General features: G+C 44.4%; 1 pseudogene; it reads left to right on the plus strand.

Annotated features, from left to right (window-relative positions):
- Nucleotides 1-2,645: 2,645 nt before the first annotated feature.
- Nucleotides 2,646-4,713, plus strand: LOC140908804 (uncharacterized; annotated as a pseudogene).
- The last annotated feature ends 3,791 nt before the right edge of the window (nucleotides 4,714-8,504 follow it).

Here is an 8,504-nt window from a genome sequence, read left to right on the forward strand (position 1 = left end):
AAAATATGAAAATATGACATGGCAGGGAGGCAAGGCAGATTGTGCTCAGAGTAATACAGCAAAGTAGTGGGGAAGTGAGGGACAGATTGCAAAAGGTTCAGATAAGAATCTGGCCTTTTCAGGGCTTTTCCAGATCCAACATTTTCCCTAACCTTTAGAGAGTCTTTCACAGTGTCAGTGTATCACTACAATACAACGCTAGGCTGTGTTTTATCTTTCATATAGACTGTAGCCCCAAACATTTAAAGAGCTAAAAGCTAAAGTTACAAAGTTACATGATCATGTTTTTTAATGTGCTTAAACATTTGGCAAATTGCAGTAGAAGGGACCATAAAGCTCTCTTCACTGGCTTCCTGCGGATTCCTAACTATCTCTGCCCAATCTCATGGCCCCCCGTTTGTTTATAGTTTTTCAGCGTCTCATCCGTCGGAGCATTATGAAATTTGCATTGTGTCCATTTCTGCTCCGAGGTTATGGACCCTGGATTTCAGAGATTATATGACCCTGGATTTCACTCATTCTTGTTGGGAGTCCAGGGAAGATGTCATTACCTGTACCTTGTCCACTTTTGACTCATTCTGTATAGGACGACTTGTCGATAACTGTGAATCATCTCCCCACAATCTGCATGAGATGGCAGCAGACCAAGCTGTCTAGAATCAGGGACCTGCTTTTGAAGAAACTGACTGATGATGGCTTGTTCTTTTCACCCCTGGAGTTTTACGTGTTTTTTTTTTTCATTCTACATATTTACTGCTACTGCCAGAGTCTCTTTCCCTTTCTTTTGGAATTTGGTGATATTTTGCTGAAGGACACTGGTGAAAATTTACAGGATAAGCTAGTTTTTCCTACAATCTGAGTTCATGATAAATAAAAATTTAAGAAAAAAGGCAGATGTATATTTTCATTACAATAGCCTTGCAAATTCTTGTGAGAACTAAAGCAACCTTTGCGATATATGTAACCTGTGATCCCCTATACCTGTCACGCTTCACAGTCTTTTTCCATATATAATGTGTCCCATCTTGGCTTCACCTTAAGGCAATAGGGACTCTTCTAGCTCACACCACTGACACAATGCTCCAAGCCAGGTACACGTTGCCCCTACTTCTGCTTCTCGCAAGAGATCAAAAGTTCCTGGATTCATAAAGTTTTAAGGCCAGAAGGCACCATTATGATCATATAGTCTGTTCTCTTACATAATACAGGCATTAGAATTTCACCAAGTGATTCCTGCACCAAGCCCATAAGTTCTGGTTGAGCTAGAGCCTATCTTTTGGACAGACATCCAGTCGTCTGATATTTTCAAGTGACAGAGAATCCACCACCTCCCTGAGTTGTTCCAATGGTTTATTACTCTCACAGTTAAAACATGTGCCTGCTGTTTACTCTGAATTTGTTTAGTTTCAGCTTCCAGCCATTGGAACTTGTTATAGATTCATAGATTCATAGATATTAAGGTCAGAAGGGACCATTATGATCATCTAGTCTGACCTCCTGCACAACGCAGGCCATAGAATCTCACCCAGCCACTCCTGCGAAAAACCTCTCACCTATGCCTGAGCTATTGAACTCCTCAAATCGTGGTTTAAAGACTTCAAGGAGCAGAGAATCCTCCAGCAAGTGACCATGCTACAGAGGTTTTCTTAATCTCTCATTGCGAGGCAGGTTTTCCAAACGTTGCATCATTCTCATGGCTGTTTTCTGAACCCTTTCCAGGTTGTCATCATCCTTTTAAAAATGTAAGATACTAGTACTGAACAGAGTATTCCAGCAATGGCCTCATTAGTGCTTTATCGATTGGTAATGCCACCTCCTTACTTCTACTCTATATTCATCTGCTTATCAATCCATGGCTCAGGTTTCTTAGCCACAGTGCACTGAGAACTCATATTCAAGTTCATTATCCACCATTACCCTAAGTCTCTTTCAGAGTCACTTCTTTCCAAAACATATTCTCCAATCCTATAAGTTTCAGAGTAACAGCCGTGTTAGTCTGTATTCGCAAAAAGAAAAGGAGTACTTGTGGCACCTTAGAGACTAACCAATTTATTAGAGCATAAGCTTTCATGAGCTACAGCTCACTTCCTCAGACATCTGAGGAAGTGAGCTGTAGCTCACGAAAGCTTATGCTCTAATAAATTGGTTAGTCTCTAAGGTGCCACAAGTACTCCTTTTCTTTTTGCGAATCCTATAAGTGTGACCTACATTCATTATTCCTAGATACATGACCTTGCCTTTGGCTATATTAAAACACATGTTGTGCGTGTGCCCAGCTTACTAAGGCCTGGTCTACACTACGAGTTTATGTCGGATTTAGCAGTGTTAAATCGAATTAACCCTGCACCCATCCACACAACGAAGCCATTTTTTTTTTTGACATAAAGAGCTCTTAAAACTGATTTCCGTACTCCTCCCCAATGAGGGGATTAGCGCTGAAATCGACATCTCTGTTTTGAATTCGGGTTAGTGTGGATGCAATTCGAAGGTATTGGCCTCCGGGAGCTATCCCACAGTGCACCATTGTGACTGCTCTGGACAGCACTCTGAACTCAGATGCACTGGCCAGGTGTACAGGAAAAGCCCCGGGAACTTTTGAATCTCATTTCCTGTTTGGTCAGGCGAGCTCATCAGCAGAGGTGACCATGCAGTCCCAGAATCGAAAAAGAGCTCCAACATGGACCGAACGGGAGGTACTGGATCTGATCACTGTATGGGGAGTGGAATTCGTGCTATCAAAACTACGTTCCAAAAGATGAAATGCCAAAACATTTCAAAAAATCTCAGAGGCCATGAGGGACGGAGGCTACAACAGGGACACAACACAGTGCCGCGTGAAACTTAAGGAGCTCAGATGAGCGTACCAGAAAACCAAAGAATCAAACAGACGCTCCAGGACAGAGCCCCAGATATGCCGCTTCTACACTGAGCTGCATGCAATTCTAGGGGGGGCCGCCACCACTACCCTACCCCTGTCCGTGGACTCCGATGATGGGGTACTCTCCGCCATGCCTGAGGATTTTGCGGATGGGGAAGATGAGGAGGAGGAGGATGAGCTTGAGGAGAGCACACAGAACACAGTTCTCCCCGACAGTCAGGATTTTTGTATCACCCTGCCTGAAAAACCCTCCCAACCCAATTAAGCCGGAGAAGGGACCTCTGGTGAGTGTACCTTTTTAAATATAATACATGTTAAAAATCCAGCGTTTTTAATGATTAAGTAGCCCTGAGGACTTGGGATGCATTTGTGGCCGGTACAGCTACTGGAAACGTCTGTTAACGTGTCTCAGGATGGAGCGGAAATCCTCCAGGGACATCTCCATGAAGCTCTCCTGGAGGTACTCTAAAAGCCTTTGCAGAAGGTTTCTGGGGAGAGCAGCCTTATTCTGTCCTCCATGGTAGGACACTTTACCACGCCATGCTAGTAGCAAGTAATCTGGTATCATTGTATGACAAAGCCTGGCAGCATGTGGTCCCGGTGTTTGCTGGCATTCAAGTAACATCCGTTTTTTATCTCTCTGTGTTATCCTCAGGAGAGTGATATCGTTCATGGTAACCTGATTGAAATAGGGGAATTTAATTAAGGGGACATTCAGAGGTGCCCGTTCCTACTGGGCTGTTTGCCTGTGGCTGAAAAGAAATCCTCCCCACAGTTAGCCATGCGGTGAGGGCGGGGGGCCTTGGTGCTGAGCTGTTCTTATTTGGCTAGCAGGGATCTTCCCTGATACCAGCCAGGCAGAGGAGGGAGGGGTTAAGTGATCTTCCCAAAGAATTGGATGGGTGGCGGGGTTAGTTTGGTTTCTGTTGCTGCACGTTTAACAGGCAAACCACAGCACTAAATGGCCAACTCAACATGCTTTGCTTGGTATGGGAGAGGAGGGCGCTGCTGTTATGAAGTATGCAGAAGCTGAAAGACTAATGGCTTACCATGACTGCCTGCAAGCCGAATTCTGTTGCCCGGCACTGCGTGTGTGATCTCTAACACCAAAGCCGCAGGCACTCAATATAGGATGCAAAATGCGACCTTGTACCAAAATCACATGTGCTATCTAATGTGAATAGTGTTGTTCACTGTGAAAGAGTATAGCCCTTGTTCTGTAAAATGTATCTTTTAAAATACTTCACTCCCTTTTTTTCCTCCAGCAGCTGCAAATGTTTCAAGCCTCCCTCCTCCGTCCCAAAGGCTATCTCAGATAAGGCGGCAAAAAAAACGCACATGCAATGAAACCTTCTCTGAGCTCATGCAGTCGTCCGGCACTGACAGAGTTCAGCAGAATGTGTGGAGGGACGCAATAGCAGAGTACAGGAAAGTGGCCGATGAACGTGAGGAGAGGTGGTGGCAGGAAGATCAGAGGAGGCATGAGGCAATGCTGGGGCTACTGCGGGATCAAACGGACGTGCTCCAGCGTCTGGTATCGGTTCATGAACGGCAGCAGGATCACAGACTGCCACTGCAGCCCCTGTTTAACTGCCCTCCCTCCTCCCCAAGTTCCATAGCCTCCTCACCCAGACGCCCAAGAACATGGCGGGGGGAGGCTCCGGGCACCCAACCACTCCACCCCAGTGGAGAGCCCAAGCAATCTAGGTCACTCCATAGAACTGACCTTGTCATATGCCAACTTCACCACCAGTGGTTTTATATTTTCTTCTGAATCATTGATAAAGATATTGAATAGCTTTGGGCAAAGAACAGATTCCTGTTCACCCCATTAGAAACATCTCCACTGGACGATGCTTCCCTATTTATAATTGTGTATTGAGATGTACATTTTAGCTAGTTTTTAATCAATTTAATCTAATGTGTGATTTAGTACAGTGCTAATTTTTTAAATGAGAATGTACGATGGTATTAAGTCAAATATGGCACAGAAATGTATCAAGTTTGTTTGGCAAAACCTTTTTTCCATAAAACCATATTGATTGGCATTTAATTATGCTACAATTCATTAATTCTTTACGATTGTGTCCCATTTTAGTCTTTCCATGATTTTGCCTGGGACTAACATCCGGCTAACAAGGCTATAGTCTCACGTGTCATCCCCTTTATCCTTTTAAAATATCAGCACAACTTTAGCCTTTTCCCAGCCCCCTGGAACTTCCCCAGCATTTCAAGATTTGTTAAATATCAACCTTAGCGGCTCAGGGATCTCCTCAGATAACTCTTCTAAAGCATGTGTGAGATTAGTGTGATTATTCCTATTGAATTTAATGTGACTCCTCACATGCATAAAGTTAAGCAGATTCATGGCTGTTTACAAGAGAGATGTTTCCAAGTTTTCTTTCTCTAAATATTTTCCAATATCACCTTGTTGAGGGGAACATTCTTGCCAATACACTTATTTGGAGGATGTTCATAGAAAGCAAATACCAAAGCAATGTCAATGCTGCACAAGTGAATGCTTTTCAAAAATGTGGAACAATTTTTATTGGAAGTTTTCCAGCAGTATTTACCCAGCCAACCTTGTTCTGTGGATAGTTATTGGACTACAGTCTCCAGAGCTATTGGTTTTGCTTCTCTGAGGAGACAGTGTGTTTGATGAGGAGACCCTTGCCATGGATGTGAGGAGAGGTGTGTTCTAGTCTGAGCTTAGCCACTGATCTGCTGTGTGACCTTGCACTACTTCTGTATTTGTGACCCCTTTCACACAGCAAGCCTCTGAGTGTGCCCCCCCCATAAGTTAAATGTTTTATATGTATTTAACACTATTATAAATGCTGGAGGCGAAGCGGAGTTGGGGGTGGCGGCTGACAGCTCGCAACTTCCACATAATAACCTCATGACCCTCTGAGGGGTCATGACCCCCTGTTTGAGAACCCCTTCACTAGCCACTTCCACTTTTTATTCCTATATTTCCCTTTCCACTCTTTGTCTGCCTTGTGTATTTAGACTGTAAGCTCTTCAGGGCAGGGACTGTCTTTCTCTGTGTGTGTGCAGTTCCTGGCCCCCTTATCTCAGCTGGGTCCTGTAAATGCTATCACCCTACAAATAACAACCTTTCCCAGGCACTAAGGATTATTTGAGATGTGGATAAATCAAGTCTAGTTTGGCAGTTCTTGTGCAGGCAGGTCACTTTAGTGATAAGGAGTTTCATTCGGGATCAGCTGTCTTAGTACTTTCCACCTGGTTTCCATTGTCTCACCCGTCATGCTTTTAAGGCATTTTTGTCTCAGAAAACATAACATGCCCACCGCTGTTATCTCGCCTCTTCAGTCAGAGCACTTGAGCAAAGAGTCATTTCCATGCTTACCTCAAACACTATACAGATGCATGATTGAATGTGGAAGGAAGAAATCAAAAAAGAAAAGCCAACCCAACCAGCTTATCCTGTAAGGGGTTTTTCCACTGACTTCTGCATGATCCTTCCTGGGCAGGGTACAAACATGTGAGTGATGAATGCTGCACAAAGGAGATTGGGCTGACCACATTCAAAATATGTCTGAGACCTTTTTTCTTCCTTTTTTTGTCTTTTCCCAAATGTGAAAGGCACGGGGGGCTGTATGTGCAAACACTGACAGATGGTGCTACTTGGTTCCAGCTCGGGCCCATTAGTAAGAGAACTCAGCATTCAAGGGACCAATTACCACTCAGTCCCCTCGGGGAAGAGCATATCAGATGTTTACTGGGGGTTAATAATAAATGAATTGAAAAAAAATTGCTCTTTGAACACCATATTCTGTGTATTCATGTCAGCAGGTTGTAATTAGCTAATTAAATGCCTGGACTGACAGAATGGCCCCAATGGGGGTTGCAGCATTGCAGGCTGCTCCTGAAACATGAGCAGGAAACATCTTGGAATATGTGGTCAGGAGAGCAGTTAACACCTCACATTTAATGGGCTGCTTTTTCCTGTAAAGGTTACTGGGAGAGCTGGGAGGAGGCGTTGGACAAGTCCTGTGTCTGTGGAGCTAGCGAACTAGAGAGAGAGAGAGAGAGAGAGAGGAATATGTAAGATAAGGAAATGATCAGTTACAAGTCCTCAGCAATAAGCAGTTGTTGAAAAAAGTGTTGAGGCTTTGGAAATTGATATAACAATACTCACAACTCAAGAGTCCTTGGTGAGTGAGCTAAGTGGAGAGGCGATCAAACAGAAATGAGGGTGTCTGACTATGTAAGATTAATTCAAGTAATCAAAAAAGCTACTCTTAAGGAAGACGAAAGGCCCACCTTTAGCCCACAGACGCAGAGGAAATGAGAGCTCTCACTCAAATTCCTGACTTCGATGCTGACTCTAGCTCATGCAGCACACTCTGAGCCTGCTCTGCTGCACTGTGGTGTTGTGAGTGATTTATACAACTGCTTGCACATCATACTTGTTTAGTTTCCTTCCTGGCTCCTTAGTAGCAATGGGATGCAGTGGCTGCATCTGTGAAATTCACTTTTGTGTACCATAAAAATATTAACTGATTCATTAATAATTACTATAATAAATAATTCCTGAAAGTCTCAAAGGAAATATTTGCAGGCCTGTCAAACACAGTGGCAGCATGTCAGGCTTTTTCAGGGCCTATGTTTCTCTTCCATCACTTTTTACACACAGTGCTTTGAAGACTGAAGAAAAATCATTCAGGGGCTATGCAGGTAGTTGGGATGGAAATCTGAGCTTGCAGAGGCCAGCCACATTTGAGTCAGATGAAGGGAGCTGGAACTTTGGGTGCTTGGTCCTGCAGCTGCTCAGGCTGCTCTAGGTGTGCAGGCCTGGGCACACACTAGCCCCACAATCCAGGGCACGGAAAAGTGGCTTAAAGTCACGGCTGTCCTCCTCCACAATGGCCTTGTTCCCAGTGCCGCTTGGCTGGATTAGAGGATGTGGCGCCAGCCCTTTAAGTGAACCATGAAGTGGGACTGGATGCAAATTTGAGGGGCAGGGAAATTGGCTGATCCTCAGGGCTTGGAATCACACACACAGAATCCCTCAGAAAGTAAAATGTGGCATATTTGACAGTTGTGAGAGATCACAGAAAAAGGTAACGCTTTACACCTTTCATTATTGCTGCAGCTACTACTATGCTACAGAGCTTGCGTGGTGAAAACCGCTGCGACCAGTGAGTGCTGGGTTGTGTTCCACACCAGATAAGATCCAGAGTGGATAACTAGCTGATTCATGGTTCCATGACCAAAGCTGATTGGGATACAGAGGACTCAGCAGAACTACAGTATGCATAACTCGGCACTTATTAGGGTTTCCCAACTGAAGCCATGTGGTGGTAAGAACACTGGGGGGACGGATAGCTCAGTGGTTTGAGCATTGGCTTGCTAAACCCAGGGTTGTGAGTTCAATTCTTGAGGGGGCCATTTAGGGATCTGGGGCAAAAATTGGGGATTGGTCCTGCTTTGAGCAGGGAGTTGGACTAGATGACCTCCTGTGGTCCCTTCCAAGCCTGATATTCTATGATCTCAAAATTAGTAATGCCCTGATAAACTCAGGATAGGTCTAGCAAACATTTCTCTGCTGCCCAACCAAAGAGTTAAAGAAAGAGGGGAGTTCTGCTATCTACTGCTGCAA

Source organism: Lepidochelys kempii, chromosome 3 (genome assembly GCF_965140285.1).
Source record: "Lepidochelys kempii isolate rLepKem1 chromosome 3, rLepKem1.hap1, whole genome shotgun sequence".
In the NCBI taxonomy this organism is placed as follows: domain Eukaryota; kingdom Metazoa; phylum Chordata; order Testudines; family Cheloniidae; genus Lepidochelys; species Lepidochelys kempii.